Below are 17,900 nucleotides of genomic sequence, written 5' to 3' on the forward strand. Positions count from 1 at the left end.
AGGATAGTAAAGAAATCAAATCCATGACTCATGGAAAACTGCCGAGAGCAGAGATGATTCAGAAGTATGAATATAACCATCTTCAAATACTTGAATGGCTGTTGTGTGAAATAAGATTTGTTCTGCATGGACACGAGGGATTGAGCTGTGTGTGGGAGTATAAGGAAACATTTCAACTCAATATAGGAAAGAACTTTCTAATAAAGCTCAGGGTCAGTTGTAACTGCTTTGAGAATTTATCCTGAGACTGTGAAAAGAAAGATTTCAAGTTTGTATTTCTCAAAAAGAAATGGGGTAGCAAAACAGTAATTGAAAACTATAGTTTCATAAATGTTAAGCCCAGAGACTTGGGCAGAGAAAAGAGTTCTAAATGTAATTAAAAAGAGTTTAAATAGTTTCACTGGTATAACTCACCCAGACTCTTATAAAGAATGCTAAGCTCATTTTCTATATACATCAATAGTAAAAGAAAACTGTATAGTTCAAGAGAACAGATAAACAGTAAGCAATAAACTAAATATATTTACTTGTTAGTAAACAAAAAAATTGAGATAAAAGGGAAACAAACAGATTTAGCTAGGCTGAACTTTGGAATAAAATAGTGGGAACATGTGCTAAAAGGAATGTTGATTTCAACAACCAGATCTGAGCCCTCCTCAAATATTTAAAAGAAGTTTTGAATAACCTTATTTGCAATTACCTTTATTATCATTTATATCATATAAGAATTTTGGTTTTGCTATGATTCTAATATTATTTAACTAGAAGCCCAGCGTGTGAAATCACGCAGCCCCGCCCACCCACGTGCGCCTCACCGTGCACGCAGCCTCCTGCTGACCGGTCTTTGGTTGTTATGGCATCATGACGACTGGGTTTTTATTATATAGATAGAAAAACATACATTTGGCTAAGTGATTTATTCAGACATTTCAATAAAATTAAGAGAATATCCTGGCTCAAAAGATGGGTCCTGTCTGGCCGGTGTGTCTCAGTGGTTGAGCTTGGACCCATGAACCAAGAGGTCACCTGATCGATTTCCAGTCAGGTTACATTAGGGCTCCATCCTCAGTAGGGGGTGTGCAGGAGGCAGTGGATCATTATTTCTCATATATACACACAAATAAATAAAGATGATTTTCAATCTTATCTGGCTGACACTAATATATAGAAAGGTGAGTTACCTTACATTTATAAAATAAAAAACTAAAAGTCTTTCATTGGGGTTCCTTTTTTTTATAATGTTTAGAATATGTTAACATTTCATTAAAAGGATACTGGATTTTATTTAGACTCAGAATAACTCTAGAATAAAACATCCCCATAAATATAGCATAATTAAGTACAATATGTTAAAAGTATATTTGAGAATAATCAGTTTCTATCCTTATGCCTTTGGAAATCTTAATAAAAATATCTAGAATTTGGGGTGCAAAGTGGATAACAAAGCCCTGAAAAATTTTCAAACATAATGGTTTTATTTCTTAATAAGCTGATATTATTATTCCTTACAAAAAACTGATAGTAAGTAAAGTAATTTTAAATATTCAATATAATTGTAAAAGGTCTTAAAATTTTAAAATAACTACAGAATTATAATAGCAGTCTATATCAGTAGATGTAGCAGAATCTGAAGGGAGGAACACTTTTGAAACTTATTTTGACTATGCTGTACATTTAAAACTGATACAAAATAATATTGAATGTAAGCTGTAATTTATTTATTTTTTTAAAATCTTTATTGTTGAAAGTATTACGTAGGTTCTCCTTTTCCCCCCGTTAACCTATTCCAGCCTGCTTCCATCCTCCCTGCCCCAGGCCTTCACCACCCCAGGCCCTCACCACCCCTTTGTCTGTGTCCACAGGTTATGCATATATGCATATAAGTTCATTGGTTGATCTCTTCCCACCCACCCTCCCCTGCCTTCCCTCTGATGTTCAACAGTCTGTTCTTGCTTCTATGACTCTGGGTCTATTTTTGATCATCAGTCATCCCACTTCTAGGAATATATCCTAAGAAATGTGAGACACTCATCAGAAAGAATATATGCACCCATGTTATTCATAGCAGCACAATTTACAATAGCTAAGACGTGGAAACAGCCTAAGGGCCCATCAGCAGATGAGTGGGTAAAAAAACTATGGTGCATTTACACAATGGAATGACCTGGAGAGTATTACGCTGAGTGAAATAAGCCATTCAGAGAAAGATAAGTATCACATGATCTCACTCATATGTGGAATCTAATGAACCAAATAAATTGTTTTAAAATCTAAAAAAATATATATAGAGAGAGATTACCAGTCACCTTTGAGGAAATAGCTGAAAAGACACTTCCTCCAAGATGCCCACTCTCACTTCCCATGGTAACAGTCAGCACTCCTCATTTGGAACCTCCATATTGCTCGTGTGATACTTAAATCCTTCACTTGTGCATTATAAATATGTGTACTCAGTTTAATTTTTTTTACATTAGGTTGCATGTAAATTGAGGATAGGTAGAAATTAAACTGCATACTGCATCATATTTCGTGAAAATCTATATTCATTTGTATAAATTAGTGCATGAAAAGACATAGAAAACAAAAGAGCATTCTTTATTATTTCAGAGAGGACGGGAGAAGGAACAAGATATAGAAACATCAATGATGAGAGAGAAACATCAATCAATGGGCTGCCTCCTGCAAGCCCCCTACTAGGGATCAAGCCTGCAACCGGGGTGTGTGCCCTGCCCAGGAATTGAACCTGAGCCCTGAACTCCTGGTTCATAGGCCCATGCTCAACCACTTGAGCCACACTTGCTGGGCCAAAACAGTATTCTTTATTCAGAGTTAAATTCAGAGGTTTTATAAGGTGAAAATAAGAAATGTTTCTAATACAACATTCGAGCTTTATGTATCTTTAAGCAGACATTACAAAGTGGAGGAGCCCATAAACTATTGCACATCAGCCTCAGAGCTGTAATTCATAAGCCTATTTAAACTTATGCAAATGAGAACATTAAAGTGGAAACGTATATATAACATGTGCATCAATAAAAGAAAACAAATTACTTTATAATTTGTTGCTGTTAAAGTAGGTTTAACTCATTAAACTGCTCCGTGTTTAAGACATGAAAACATCTGCTGCTGAAGGTCATACTCTATTATCAGAACAGATTCCAGGGACAAAACCAGGAGTAGAAGTTTGTTTTCATTATTTTTCTAGTCCCCAGTTATGCACCTCACTCTTTAATATTAGCACGACTTTCTTCTTTCCACCCACAGAAACACATTCTGGGGTATCTACCACAATTCCCATTTCTCCAGTGTCAAAGTCCCACAGTCATTTCCCCAAACCCCTTTGAGAATTTAATTTTGTATAGCTGTTTACTTAGGATTTTACTAAGGGATGAATTTGACAGGTTATCAAAAGAGCAATTAACTGAAGAGTAATGTCATCTTATTACAGTAGTTCAAAAAAGGCACATACGTGTCTTAAGAGTCAGAACATCTGTGTGATAAGTAAAAATTAGCTGTATTTTGCAAATGAAAAAAACTAAGGAAGATTAACTGATTTTTTCCCCCAAGGCAAATCCAATTCAGTGCCCTTTCCAATGCACATGATTTTTCTACAGATATTTAAGTTTTTAGGAGACTTCTAGGGACACAATCAATATTTTAGCTAGGAAGATACCATTACCAAGCATGTCAAACTCTCGGCCCATGGACCGCATGCGGCCCACAATGAATGTTTTTGCAGCCCAACCAATATAACGGCATGAAAGAAACGTTTTAATAAAAATTTCCTAACTTAACTTTTACAATATCCTGTTATACATAACTATTAATAACAAACTACAACGCTCGCTAATGACCGATGACTATAATCGTGTTGCATTCATTTCCCTTACGCTCCTTACACACAGGTGCACCATTTCTCTTTACTAATAGTAGCAGCGAATATTTTAGCAGCCAATTGCCACATCATTAGCCTTAGACTGACCTATTTGGTGTGCACAACAAACAGGAAATATTTCACTTTCAGAGAACAAGAAAAATAGCTTTATTTGCATTATGCTTATTAATTTGTGCAGTTATTCAGTATCTGATAAGTTAATGTTCAAGAAAAAATATTAATTTTTATTAAAATGCTCTATTATTTTATGTTAACAATTACTCATTTATTTCAGCCTTTTGTATTGAGCATGTCTCTATTGAAAAAACCTACGTTTTTATGAAAATTGAAGCTTTTATTTTTGGGGGGCCCACATAAACTTAAACCTTGTTTATTTGGCCTGTGTTAGCCTTTGAGTTTGACATGCTTGCATTACACCCTCTCAATCCCCTTCATATATGTGACTAGTGATGCATAAGGCTAATTTGTTTATCTTCTAAATCATCCTATATAATAAAAGGCTAATATGCAAATCGACCAAACAGTGGAACAACTGGTCGCTATGACACGCACTGACCCCAAGGGGGTAGACACTCAATGCAGAAGCTGCCCCCTGGGGGTCAGTGTGCTCCCAGCGGGGGAGCACAGGTCAGCCAGAAGCCAGGCACCACAGCAGTGGTAGGAACCCCTCCCGCCTCCAAAGCCAGGTGAGTGGGCTTAAGCCATCAGTAGACATCCCCTGAGGGCTCCCGGACTGCGAGAGGGAGCGGGCTGGGCTGAGGGGACTTCCCCCACCAAGTGCATGAAAATCATGCACAAGGCCTCTACTTGGTTAATAATTAGACTTCAATTACTGTGAGTTTAATCATTTCCTGTATGCATCATTGAGAGTCAAATGAGTCATACATTTTACTGGATCAAGTAAATATTTCTAAAGATTTGATTAATCAAGCGAAGTAAAAAGAAAACAAAAGACTAAACAAAAACCCAACAACAGCAACAAAAGAAATCTAATAATTCACATTTTAGAAAAATTTTCAGGGCAAGGATAAAGAAGAAATTCTGCACTTTATAAACATTATAATTGCCATCATCTTAGGACATTTTTCAGATAAACAACCCAGAAAATGATCATAATAAAACATTTTTCAAGCATGTATACATTTTAAAACATTATTAATTCTAGAGAAAAAATATAAAATTTCTTAAATGTCAATTAAGTACCTAATATTACATTAAATAGAAATTTAATGTTTTTTGAGAAATATTATTCTTCAAACTTTAAGATTCTACTCAAGTATTTACTTGACTAATATGAAAAAATGTATTTGACTTAGTTTAAAATTACATAATAATTTTGGTCACTATTAGATCTTATGGTAAGTGTAGATTGGTCCAAAATAAATATCCTTTAAAATAATTATAAAAAGGAAGATAATAAATACATCAAACATCTTTAAAAGATAAAGAAATAAAATAGATAAAATTTGATTCTTTAAAAATAAACTTTCTTCATAAGAACTTTATATGAGAAATCAAGAGTATTGTATACATTTTCTTAAGACAAAGATGAGATGTTTTACTTATGTCATTTAAGAACAACAAACTCTACAACACATACTAGAAATTAATAAACTTCAAATGATTTCACTTACAATTAAAAGTAAAATTTAACTTTCCAGTCCGATGTAAGTAAATATAACTAAATAAATTAGTAACATTTTCAATCAATTGATTTTTTTTTACTTGTCTTTATCAGTGTTGGGCATATGTTAGAAAATACTAGTTACTGAGTGGGCCTGAAGTATTTGAGAAAATATATAGATAGCTGCACAGTAATCTAAATGTTTTTGAATTTTCTTCTACCTTCATAAATGTATGCATGAATGTTCTACCAACGCATGATGCCTAATAAGCCAAAAATATTACTTCAACTTACTTATCTCATTTTTTTAAAGTATCTTGCATATAAACCTTCCTTTGACTCCAAATTGACTGCCTTTCCCTTTGATATGTTCCCAATAATTACTCTTGAGAATACTTCCATTACATAATGCCTCTTATTTACACTCAGTCCTCCAAACTGATACCTAGATTATTACAATAACCAACGTATCTTTACATTTAGACCTGTGCAGAGCTTCTAGGATAATCTCTATTACATTATATTTTCTTAATAGTGCTCTATTCATCACCACATTGTATGTAGCCTTACATCAAAAGTATGTATCAAACTCATTTTCTTGCCTTAGCAGGTTTGGCTCAGTGGATAGAGCGTTGGACTGAAGGGCCCCAGGTTCAATTCCAGTTAAGGGCATGCTCCTTGGCCCCAAGGCACTGGTTGGGGCCTGTGTGGGAGGCAACCAATCCATGTGTCTCTATCTTACAATAATGTTTCTGTGTCTCTCCCTCCCTCCCCCCCTCTCTAAAAATCAATGGAAAAATATCCTTGGGTGAGGATTAACAACAAAAACAACAACCCCACCACCACCAAAAAAAACAAAAAAACAGCAACAACAACAAAAGTCATTCTCTTAATACCATAACACCATTCTCTTCAATTATTTTTATTAATCTTTGTTTATTTCGACATAGACTTTGCTTTAGCAATTTCAGTGTATTTATCATTATCTCTTCATTTACATCTTATATTAATCAGCTAGTGACTTGTATAGTATAGAATAATCATTAAGCATTCATTTCTAAAAGAGAAGGAAGAAAATAGGAAAGTAAAGATAGGAGAGAGGGAAGAAGGAAGGGAATGGAGTGAAGGTATAATAATATTTGAGATATCACAGTTGACTTATAGCTAATATTTCTTCCCTGATATTACCTTTATTATGTACCCCAATTCTAAATTCTACTTCATAAATGCTACATAGGAAAGTTATAGAAATATCCAAAAAACTTACCCAGGAAGTCATGGAAATAGAAAGTCAGACAGATATTATCAATTACCTTGTACTTTGAGCCTTATTGAAGACTTTATGATTCTATTAATATAATTAGGCAGTATAGTGAGCAAATGTTCATCATGTTTAGTAATTTTGCAAAGTGGCCAGTCCCCATGAGAAGACACTCTAGGACTCCTCCACTAGCTTGTTTAGAATAAATAAACAATAAGAAATAAGACAATGGCAAAACGGTTTCCCAGAAAGTAGTCACCTTGCTTCCTCAGGGAGTCACCAACATCATAATGACAGAGACTTAGAGAGGCTAGAGTTATCGATAGTTATCTGCTTTTTAGCTTTTACTCACTCCTCACTTATTATCTTGGTTTCTGGTCTCATGAGTCCATCGAAACAGCTCTTTTTGAAATTCCCAATGATTTCCTATGACTAAATCTAATAAATATTTTTTTTTTATTTCAGTGATATCCAAGTGGTTTGTTTTTGACACAAACAATGTCTTCTCTCTGCTCAAAATATATTCTTCTTTGGTCTTCAATACTATATACTCCTTCCTCTGTACCAGCTCATTGCCACTGGCAGGCTCATTCCTGTGTGCATAGACATTGAATAGTGGAATCCCTCAAAGTTCATATTTAAGCTTTCTCTCTTTTTATTCTATATTATTTGCCACATCTACAGCTTGAATTACTATCTAAACACAAATGATTTCTTCTGAGCCTGAAGCCAATATATTCAATTTCCTATCAGACATCTCTCCTAGGATTTATTTCCAAACACACATTCATGTCCAAAATCAAATTCATGATCTTCCCACACACTCAGTGTTTCTATCTTGATGAATAACACCCTCATCCATCTGGTTGTCTAAGCCAGAAAACTCATATTGAGGACAAACCAATCTATCCACATCCACCTTAGTGCCTCTTTAGTTCACTCACAACACTAAAGCTTTGGTGAGCATTTAAAATTGAAAATCTGATCATTTCCCTCCCTTGTTCAGCACCTTTCAGTGACCTTTCATTACTTTTAGGTAAATTTAGATATGACCTAAAAATCCTACATGGTCTGACTATAGGACTTTTAAATTTTTTTCTTATACCATACTTCTCTGCTTTCCTTGTACTTTAGCATAGTACAAGGCCTTTTCAGGCCTTTGTCTGCTCAAGAATTTGCCTGGAGGAGAAACTAAGATGGCGGCATAGATAAACACCGGGAAATAGTCGCCCCACACAACAATTGAAAATTATCCCAAAGGACGGAGCAAACATCGTCCAAAACAACAGGAAGGCTGGCTGAGTGTAATTTCTACAACTAGAAGAAAAGAAAAGCACGCTGAGAGCCAGAGGAGCTGCGGAGGCTGAGTGCAGAGGTACGGCGGAAAGGGGGTGGCACCTGAGGACGCGGCTGTCTTTTTGAATCACAAGCTCCCGACTGCTCTGAACTCCGGTTCCGGGAAGTCTCTGGGGACCCAGGACTCATACGGGCAGAGGCTGGTCTGTCAGGCGGCAGCGGGCGAACTTGAGGGTGGATTTCCCTCAGAGGTGCTTGCAGCCATTACCGGGACACTGAGACGCGCAACTCCGGGCGCGGAGAATCAGCCATAGCTTCTTTCTCCGCCCTTTTGACTCCCTGAGGCCCAGCCCCACCCAGGCTGCAGCAGAGGCTTTTGCATGTGAATGTACCTAACTACAGCCCAGCCCGGCAGACCCGGAACTTCCAAGAGAAGGCCCAAGGCCCCGCAGTGGCTTGCATTGCTTCACAGCTGAGCCTCTTCCTGGTTCCTGCTGTGTAGCCTCAGACAGGGGCTGAATTAGCACCTCCTTAGATCCAGGAGCCACTGTACCCAGTGGTCAGAGGGGGTCCATTCTCCCACTTCAGACACAGCTGCTTCCCACAGCCAATTGGCCTGGAGGTCAATTCCTCCCAGTGATCCTACAACAACCAAGGCACCAAGAGTGCACCAAGAGTGTCCACCCCAGGTAACTGGAGAGGCTGAGCCACTGGGACCTACAGGACACCTGGCGCGCAGGCCACTCTATCAACACAGGGAAGCAGCCAAAATGCGGAGACAAAGAAACAGGTCACAATTGGCAGAAACGGAGGAGGACAGACGACTGGATATAGAGTTCAAGGCCACGTTTATAAGGTTTGTCAAGAATTTTATGGAAACCGCCGATAAATTTAATGAATCCCTCAAGGAGTATAGTGAGACCATGGAGGACATGAAAAAGGACCAACTAGAAATTAAGCATACACTGACTGAAATAAAGAATAATTTACAGAGATCCAACAGCAGACAAGAGGATCCCAAGAATCAAGTCAAAGATTTGAAATGCAAAGAAACAAAAAATACCCAACCGAAAAAGAAAAAAGAAGAGAGACTCAAAAAATATGAAGATAGTGTAAGGAACCTCTGGGACAACTTCAAGCGTACCAACATCAGAATTATAGGGGTACCAGAAGGAGAGAGAGGGCAAGATATTGAAAACCTTTTTGAAGAAATAATGACAGAAAACTTCCCCCACCTGGTGAAAGAAATGGACTTACAAGTCCAGGAAGCGCAGAGAACCCCAAACAAAAGGAATCCAAAGAGGACCACACCAAGACACATCATAATTAAAATGCCAAGAGCAAAAGATAAAGAGAGAATCTTAAAAGCAGCAAGAGAAAGACAGTCAGTTACCTACAAGGGAGTACCCATTCGACTGTCAGCTGATTTCTCAACAGAAACCATACAGGCCAGAAGAGAGTGGCAAGAAATATTCAAAGAGATGAATAGCAAGAACCTGCAACCAAGATTACTTTATCCAGCAAAGCTATCATTCAGAATGGAAGGTCAGATAAAGAGCTTCACGGATAAGAAAAAGCTAAAGGAGTTCATCACCACCAAACCAGCATTATATGAAATGCTGAAAGGTATTCTTTAAGAAGAGGAAGAAGAAAAAGGAACTCTTACCATTTGCCACAGCATGGATGGAACTGGAGAGCGGATAAATACCACAAGATCTCACTTATTTGTGGAATATAATGAACAACATAAACTGATGAACAAGGACTGATCCAGAGACGGAGAGGCACTGATTGGACTGTCGGGCCTTGGAGGGAAGGTAGGGGAGGGTGGGGGCAAGGGGGAAAGATCAACCAAAGGACTTATATGCAAGCATATAGGCCTAACCAATGGACACGGACAAGGGGGGGGGTGAGGGGATGAGCGGGGGGAGGGGGGGTAGAGGGTACACATATGTAATATCTTAATCAATAAAAAATATTAAAAAAAAAAGAATTTGCCTGGATTCTCTCCTCCATACTCATCATGTAATTTCCAGTTTGTGTTTCAGATATCAGCCCATGTGTACCTGAGTCATCAGGAAGGCCTAGCTTACCCAAGAAGATAAAATTTCCTTACTATGAGCTCTCAGAACACTGTCTATCTTACTCTCTTTTGTAGCATTTCACAGAATTGCAACTACATTATTTGCAGTCATGATCATTACTCTCTGGTTTTGTAGACTCTAGTTTTCATGGAGACATAGGGTGTACTTTCTTTTCTGCTCCTCTTTTTATCTAAAATGCTCAGCACACAGGAAGAAATCAATAAGTACCAACTGAACGAATGAACAAATGAATGTTTGTGGCCTGAACTACACAGGTGCAAATATCCAGGGATGTAAGCTGGCATGAGGAATGAATGAGAAGGACAGAAAAAATCCCCAAGGATTTTTACTATTTGACATCCAGAATCTAAGAAAATTTATCCAGGCTAAATGTAAGGCTTTAAGCAGAGATTGGATGTTTAGGAATTGAAATCCTGAGGGAACTAGTGAGCATTAGAAAGATCCAGATTTTGTTTATTCAAATAGTTATGCATTCATTTACTTACTTAAAAAAAACATGTATTAAAAATACCTACTATGCACTGTAGACTATGTTAAGCATTATGGCTATGAAGATAATATGATGCTTGTTCTTGGGGCAGTTTTCAATCTAGTAGATAAATGGCTCTGACGGTCACCTAATAGTGAAGAAGGAGTTTATAATCTATTTCTAGATCTGAACTGGCAATCCCTAGCTGAATGTATGTAAACAGCAGAAGAGGAGGCTCAACCAAACAACACTGTAGATGGTCCTGGTGTATCGGTAGTAGTTGATGACTTTATGAATGACTTTGTTTTGACGAGAAAACACGTTTATACGTTGAATACCACTAAGTAAGAATGATATACTATTAGAAGAATCAAAGGTAAAACGAATTATAGTGAAGTAGGTATTAGTTATTTAATTGCCAATTTGTTGACAAAAATATTTAAGAAAAATTAATATTGTATTCATTATAGCCATTATCGGTATTTGTCCCTCAGGGAGGACAATGAAGGTCTATCTATCTCTATCTCTATCTACATTTATATTTATCTGTGTAATTGGCTTAAATTAAAAAAGGGGTCTATGTTTAACTATAAGGAGAATATGGCAGCAAATAAATCTGGTTAGAATGGTTTTTCTAACAATTCTCTGGGGATACAAGAATAAAATGTTTTTCCTATGTGTAAAACCTAAATTTTGTATTTGTGATTTTTGTCACAGCCAGAGTTTAATTAGAATCTTAACAGTAGAAAGCAATTGTATATCTTGAAAAAATTTGAAGGCAATATGAGAAAAAAAATCATCTTTTCTACTTGAAATATAAGGAAACAAATAGATGATATAAAACAATTTAGAAGTAACTCACGCTGAGTTGTTTTATAAATGAGTAGCTGATAAGAAATAATGGCATACTTTAATCCTAGAAAGTCACTAAACCAATCACACATTTATGTCAAATAATCACTTTTGAAATATTTACAATGAGTTAATGAAAATGCGAATGGGAGCATGGAATCTGCATAGAAGTTAAATCTGCATAAAGAAATAAAGGATGTGCATTTATTCAGTGTTATACCAATAAGATAATCTTTCCAAATGGAAACAATCATTTTGTATCCATATGGAGGAGGAACATAGAGTTTGCCATAAAATGTCCACTTTGTCCTGCAAAGATTATGAATCTTTGGGTTGATGGAAATGGCCTTAGTTACATATTAATGGCTTGTGTTCTCATTTTTTTAAATCAATTATTTGTGAAAATGTAAACATAAATCAGTGTCCCAGCACTTGATCATCCTAAGTGAAGGCCCTCAACCTGTCCACACACCCTTCTTTACCCATTTTAATTGCAACATTTTCTTGAGCCTGTTTAATTTATGGAAATAAGAAGTGTTACAACACTGGGTAAACTAAAAACATTATCAAAGGACCATAGGAACATGGTACAATTGTGCTTTAGTGATTAAGGTGAAATATCATAGCTTCTGATCAATAGAGCAGAATGATTGGCAATGATTTGGACTGAGTGAATTGTTAAGCTCTGTTCAGTTTTATATTGTTGAGTTATGTAATTATCAAAACTGCCCAAGGATGTGGTATCTCTGAAGTTGCACCATGGGTTCTTAAGGTAGCCTTATATTTAGAAATTATATTTACTAGTACTAAATTTAAAAAAAACAACCTGCTTCATCAATTGTCAGATTCTTCAAGTTTAAATATAGTATTTCAACTAGAATAATGGAATAAGAAAAATCTCAAGGACCTGGAAATGATAAAGTCCATGAATGTTAGTTGAATGAGTAAAGGTAATTTTTACAGAACTGTGGAGATTGTGAATACGAAGAAACTGAGGCTAAGGAAGCTGAAGTGATTTGCTCCTGGCTGAACAGCTAGCTGGTGAAGGTTAGTTAAGCCCAGAGAATCTCTGACAGAATCTTTTCCTTCAGCTTCTGAAAATTCCTTGTCTATTATTTGCCAGGGGCAAAATGACTTCATATATGTTTGTGAGAGAGTGGCTTACACAAAACTATGTGTCTTATGTTAATAAGAAGATGAGGCAGACAAAAAACAACAACAACAAAAAAAAACCCCACAAAAATAAGACTACAAAGTTGTCTGAAATGTTCTATTTCTAATAACCCCAATTATTTTTAAGTTTTGGGTATAAAATATGATTTTCATGTTTTCCATGCAACAATATGGCTGCTGTCTAAGCAAGTTCAGATATCATGGGCTTTAGGAAATGTCTGGGGAACAGCCTTTCTTCACTCTATACCTAACAGGTCATTTAAATTACTTGTTCCCTTTAAACTATAAAGCAGAGATTGGACCAACTTGATCATGTTGCTTCTGTTAAATCCCAAAGAACTTGTGGTTTTGATGGTGTTTTTTCTGTTTGTAAGGCATAGACAAACTCACACTTTTATTTCATTTGACAAAATAAAAAGTAGCTTTGTGGCAGTAATAACTGGGAGGCAGATCAAAGTGTTTGACCTAACTGCACGTGGAATTTTATATTTTGGCTTCAGTTAGTTCATCTTTGAGACTTCCATCAGTACATAAAAGGAGAATTTAGTAGTTGATGCTCTAATAAGTATGCAACTCCTGGATAGAACTGCTTTTTGAGGATATAAATCTCTAAGCATCATTGCCGTCATCACCTAAACTCGATGGCTTTGCTTGGAGGAACTTGATCCCTTGGTCCTTCATTAGAAAAGTGTTGTTCCAAATATATGTAGTCAACACTCTAGTGTTATTTGATTCTTTTGTTTTTCTCATCTCCTTGTTTTCACAAAGACACACATACTTCTCTATGTGTGTGTATCTTCTTATTTAACACATTTTCACATAATTCAATGGATCTTTCCATATTGGCCATGCGATAATGATTATATAATCATGCAACAAAATTAGTATCTTTCATATGTGGTTTTTGTACACATCGTATTTTGAAAGAAAAAAAATGAAATTGTCTATTCTGTTATTTGCTGATTCCATGAACTGGGATACTTCCTTTTTTTTATCATAAAATAAGGATCATAATACACCAGTCCTAGGACTATTTGATCAATTTTATGAAGTAATGCATATGAAACCCCTAACCCCAAACCTGAAGAAGGGAAGATCCTCAATAAATAGTAAATTCCCTTTCTGACAACACTTTAACACAATATATGCTTTAATGAATCAAAACATGAAAATCTAATCTTTCAATACTTTTACATCAAGTAATTATACCAGTAGGTGTTCTTAAAATGCCAGAATTTAAGCTTTCGTGTGCAGTTAAGATGTCTTAATCATTATTGTATCAAGATCTAGTATAATCCCTGGCATAGTAGGCACTACAATTGCTGGTTTAATGATGAAATGAAATAAAATATAACCCAGGGATACTGTGTGCTCTGGCAGAGTGAAGATGGAGCCCAGAACTCTGCTTTCTCCCGGCAGGACTCTCATCCATCCTCTCCTCTGCTGGGACAAGCTCAGTCTGATCGTTGCCTGCAGCAAGACAGGCAGAACTGATTCTCTGTTTGCTCTAATTTCACTTCTAAGTCATTGCTCTTTGATGCTAATCACTGCATGTGTGACTGGCCAGGGACCACTCACAGTCCTGCTGTTGGCATGCCCTTTCTCTTTTTCATTCTCTATAGCACTTTTGCCATCTGAGATGCTAAACACTTCACTTTTGGTCTGTCTGTCTGCCTCCTCCCATTAGAATATAAACTTTATGGGGGACAGATAATTTTTCTCTGTTTTGTTCACTGCTCTACCTTCAGCACTTTTAGCAGTTTGGCACTTGGTAAGTACTCACAGCTATTTGTTGAATGTTTGAATGAGCTTTACTTATCACTAGGAAATACATTTTTTTACAATATAACTTATTCCTATTCTTCTGGATATATGCCTAAATGCTTAGAATAAAATAAACTACTAGCACTTAATACGATTAATATTTTGGGGGGGTTTTGATAGATTTTAAAAGACTTTCTCAATGTTATTGAAAATAATTTATTCCATCCCCTTCTTTTATTAAAAGAAATATCTATAATTGTACTTACTGAATATATAAATTCCTTTAATTCATACTTTTATTCACTGGCTTGATTGGGAGTATACTAAAAATACTCTTTTGATTTCTTCAGATTCCTTGAAATACATAACAAGGAGGAGGACTCCTAAATTACAAATATTTCTATATTACCTCAGGGAAAAAGAACTAACTCATCAATGTTTATAAAATATGAGAAGTCTCTGAAAAAAACTCTTGTGATGTTATATCAAATACTAGAGGCCCGGTACACAAAAATTTGTGCACTCGGGGGGGAGGGGGGTCCCTCAGCCCGGCCTGTGCCCTCTCGCAGTCTGGGACCCCTCGGGAGATAACGACCTGCTGGTTTAGGCCTGCTCCCGGGTGGCAGAGGGCAGGCCCAATCCCTAGGTGCAGCCCCTGGTTGGTCTCAGAGCAGGGCCGATTGGGGAGTTGGGGCGCCGCCCCCTGTCATGCACAGAGCAGGGCGGATCGGGAGGTTGCGATGCCACACTCAGTCACGCTCAGGGTAGGGCCGATTGGGGGGTTGGGGCACCGTCCCCTGTCACACACAAGGCAGGGTCGATGGGGAGGTTGCGGCACCACCCCCTGTCACGCACAGAGCAGGGCCAATCAGGGGGTTGGGGCGCTGGCCCCTGTCACGCACAGAGCAGGGCCCATCAGGGGGTTGGGGCACCGCCCTCTATCACCCACAGAGCAGGGCCAATCAGGGGGTTGGGATGCCGCCACTCTCACACTCAGGGCAGGGCCAATGGGGAGGTTATGGCTCTACCCCGTCACACACAGAGCAGGGCCCGTGGGGGGTAGGGGGCTTGGGGCGCCGCACCCTGTCACACACAGAGCCGCAGGGTGATCACGGGGTTGGGGAGCTCCCCCCGTATCAGGCACAGAGCAGGGCTGATCAGGGGGTTGGGGCACCTTCCCCTGTCAAGAACAGAGCAGGGCCAATAGGGAGGTTGTGGCCCCACCCCCTGTCACACACAGAGCTGCAGGGCAATCAGGGGTTTTGGGCGCTGCCCCCTGTCACGCTGATCCCGGTGCTGGGAGGCCTCGTGGCTCCGCTGATCCCGGTGCTGGGAGGCATATTACCCTTTTACTATATAGGATAGAGGCCTGGTGCACGGGTGGGTGCTAGCTGGTTTGCCCTGAAGGGTGTCCTGGATCAGGGTGGGGGTCCCCACTGGGGTGCCTGGCCAGCCTGGGTGAGGGGATGATGGCTGTTTGCAGCTGGTCACACACCCTTCAGGGTGGGGGTCCCCACTGGGGTGCCTGGCCACTCTGGGTGAGGGGCTGAGGGCTGTTTTCAGGCTGGGACTGAAGCTCCCTACTGCTCCTTTTTTTTTTTTCTTTTTTTTATTCTGGGCCAGCTTTAGCTCTGAGACTTGGCTCCAGCTCTGAGGCCTCAGCTGCTGAAAACAGGTATCTGGTTTGTTTCGGTTCCATAATCGAAACTCTGTATCAACTTCAGCTCTGAGATCCCAGCTCTCTGAAAGCTGGTTTCTGGGGTTTTGTTTAGCTTCTATATTTGTTACAATGTTTTTTAAACTGCAAGCTCAGAGGCCGGCAAGGCAGGCGGGGAACATTGGAGTCCTCCGTCACTGAAGCAAGCAAGCCTCATGTTCCGTTTAAGCTGCCTGGCTGCTGGCTGCCATCTTGGCTGGCAGTTAATTTGCATATCTCGCTGATTAGCCAATGGGAAGGGTAGTGGTCGTACGCCAATTACCATGTTTCTCTTTTATTAGATAGGATAATTAGGACTATTTTTCTCCACAATAGAGATTTAAGTAGGTTTTACATTATTTACAACATTTTTAATAGCACTATAATGTGCTGTAACTTTTAAATTGTTTAAGTAAGTGAAGAAATCTATTGTTTCCTTTTCCAAGGTCATTTCTCTTTGAAGAGTATTCTTATGTTCAGGTATACTTGTTTATTCTACTGAAACTAAACTTAAAATTAAAATAAATAACAGTAAGCAAAGAAAAGTTGAATGCATTGTAGAAGACATATATTAAAAGGTGATAAGTTTACTAATCATCAGAGAAATGCAAATGAAAACCACAATGAGATATTACCTCATACCTGTTAGAATGGCTGTTATCAAAAAAGACACGTAATAACAAGCATTGATGAGGCTGTGAAGAAAAAGGGAACCCTTGTGCACTGTTGGTCAGATGTAAATTGATGTAGTCACTAGGGAAGACAGTATGGAGGTGCTTAAAAAAATTTTAAAAATATAACCACCATATGATCCAGAAATTTCACTTCTGGGTATTTATCCAAAGAGAACAAAACACTGACTGAAAAAGACATATGCAACCCCATGATCATTGCAGCATTATTTACAATTGCCAAGATTTAAAAATAACTTGTTTCCATCCAAGCTGCGGGTGCGAATATTATTAAACCATAAAAAGTTGTAGTTATTTGCAACAATATGTGTGGATCTTGAGGTTATTATAATAGTGAAATAAGCCAGAGAAAGACAAATACTATATGATCTCACATATGTTAAACTGGAAAAAAATAAATAATTTTAAAACACAAGCTCATAGATACAGAGAACAGATTGGTAGTTTGGTGGTTGCCGGCGGCCAGGGGGAGGAGGAAATGAAATGGGTAAATGGGGTCAAAAGATACAAATTTCTAGTTATAAAAGAAGTTATGGGATGTGATATACAGCGTGGTGATTACAGTTAATACTGTATTACAAACTTGAAAGTTGCTAAAAGAGTAGATATTAAAAGTCCTCATCACAAAAATAATACTTTTGTAACTATGTACGGTAAAGTTGTTAGCTAGACTTACTGTGGTGACCATTTCACAATATGTAAAAATATTGAATCATTACATTTTACATCTGAATCTAATATAATGTTGCATGTAAATTGTACTTCAATAAAAAAAGAAAGGTTATCATTACCCCATGATCACTGCAGCACTATTTGTAATTGCCAAGACTTGGAAACAACTTGAGTCTCCATTGTGGGTGAAATATATATATGCATACACAGTGAAATATTATTCAGCCATAAAAATGAAGAAAATGGTGTCATTTGTGACAAGATGGATGGTTTTTGAGGCCATTATAGTAAGTGAAATTAGGCAAAGACAAATACTATATGATCTCACTTATATGTGTAATCTAAAAATATTGAGCACTCACCAGTTTGGCTCAGTGGATAGAGTATTGGCCTACGGATTG

The 17,900-nt window shown here is 37.8% G+C and overlaps 1 protein-coding gene across 2 annotated transcripts in view; it reads right to left on the minus strand.

Moving 5' to 3' along the window:
• SYT1 (synaptotagmin 1) overlaps window positions 1-17,900 on the minus strand; it is a 551,768-nt gene that overhangs the window by 488,483 nt on the left and 45,385 nt on the right. The gene's annotated exons all lie outside the window — the stretch shown is intronic.

This window comes from Myotis nattereri (genome assembly GCF_964212035.1).
Source record: "Myotis nattereri genome assembly, chromosome: 2".
Lineage (NCBI taxonomy): Eukaryota > Metazoa > Chordata > Mammalia > Chiroptera > Vespertilionidae > Myotis > Myotis nattereri.